The sequence below is a fragment of the Fukomys damarensis genome, unplaced genomic scaffold (genome assembly GCF_012274545.1).
Source record: "Fukomys damarensis isolate Sample0158 unplaced genomic scaffold, DMR_v1.0_HiC HiC_scaffold_17, whole genome shotgun sequence".
Taxonomy (NCBI): domain Eukaryota; kingdom Metazoa; phylum Chordata; class Mammalia; order Rodentia; family Bathyergidae; genus Fukomys; species Fukomys damarensis.
Window position 1 is genome coordinate 45,910,960 of NW_022900929.1, and position 1,987 is coordinate 45,912,946.

The window sequence follows — 1,987 nt, forward strand, 5'->3', positions numbered from 1 at the left end:
GAGAGAGAGAGAGAGAGAGAGAGAGAGAGAGAGAGAGAGAGAGAGAGAGAACAACACAGGCAATCAAATTGTGGGAAATATATTCTCAGAGAGCTGGTACAGTACAAGGCTACCACAGTACCTGCTTCCCAAACTTGGCATATCTTCCTCTTTTAACAACACTTAAAAGTTAAAAAGAAACAATAGAACAATCGTGCTTCCTGCTAATGTGACACAGCTATTTGCCGCTCTATCAAAAAGATGAAACCCAGTTGTCAAAGAGCATGCAGTTTTTTTTAAGGCATCCATTTTTTTAAGGCGATGGTCATCTCTTTCTGAGACGTACTCTTTCATTGACATTCTGTAGTTTAATACAGTACTAAGATACAATGAGATATAAGATTCTCTCTCCTTAGCATATCTTATACCACTAAATGCAGATAAAAAGAGGGGAGAGGAAACCATTGCCACTATATACATAGACATTCATTTTAAAATGAAATGCACATTCCATGACTATTACTGTTCTTCATTGCACAAATGGTCACAAAATTGTAGGTCATTTTTATAAATAACTGTTTTACCATCTCATTGCTCATAACAAACACCTGACTGACTGAGCTGACATTTTGTAAAACAAGCTCCTCAGTTTGGACAATGCTGTACAGAATACCAGGAGTCTGAATAAGTAACTGTCAGCCCTCCACACTGTTTCACCTGGAGTGTTACAAGCAGGCAACTGCAAGTCCATATTTGAGTGTTGAAAGCGAAAAATTTCAATAAAATCTTTGCATCATCCAGAGAAAATTCATGCACTGTGTTCTGAGAAACAAATTCAGGATTATGCCTGACTTCTTGTGAGCAGTAGGGATCCACAAGGAAAAGTGTGTAACAAAAAATAAACTCTTAAATTATCTTTCTATGAACACCAAATACGTGTTAAATTGGCCCGATGAAAAACTCTCACTTAAGCCATGCATATTGACGTGTGCCTATAGCTTCAGCGACTCACAGACTTTTAGCCACTTGGGAAGTTGAGGCTGAAGAATTGCAGGTTCAAAGTCAGCAGAGGAAATTTAGCCAGGCTATTTCTCATTAAAAACAAAACACTCACACACAGACACACACACACACTCTTAATGGTGAAAAGCCCATTCAGAGACTGGAAAGCTATATTTGTAGTATGTGTTTCTCTTCCTCATTATTATAATTTTGAGCTATGTAGTTTCACTGTACTATCCAAAGTGTCCTAAAGTTCCTGAGCTGAAGGAATCCTCCTGCCTCCTGCCTCTCGAGTAGCTGGGGGCACAGCCATTTATGAAGACCAGCGACTGTGCAGTGCCTCTTTCTGAAAAAAGACTCAAATGCAGAATATATCAAACATTTGTAAAATCAATGAGACCGCCAATCAAAATGATGAAAACTTAGCTGTTTCAGATATATGAGAATAGCAAATGAGCATAGAAAAAAGGACTTAATATCATTACATCTCAGGAAAATGAAAATAGAAACACCGTGTACATGTTCCATCTTCATTTTATTTTTTAGCACTGTGTGTGAGATAATGTACTCAGGAGAAAATGATCACAAAAGGGTAGCAAAATTTAGTGAGTGCTTCCAGGGAAAGGGCTAACTCAGTTTTCTGAAAGCTCCCTCTTTTAATCCATGCAGAGAGAAGAAAACCCAGGAATGAGCCACACTGAAGGAAAAGTTTTACCAAGAAAATGAAATTTGATATTGAGCTTGCTACATGGGAGACACAATGTTACACATTTTTTTCAGAATCTATTTAATTTTAACATCACGTTCCTATAATACAGATGTCATTGTCCCTATTTTTAATGCTTGGGAAATGAGACGTAACTTTTATTAATTTTGAAGAGCATCTCTGCCTTTGTTGTTGACCAGGCAGCAACATTTGAGAGGTTCCTAAGGATTTGGGGCATAGGCTGGGGCTATAGAAGAACAGTGGACAGAGAGCAAGTGATAGATATGCCCCAGGGATGGG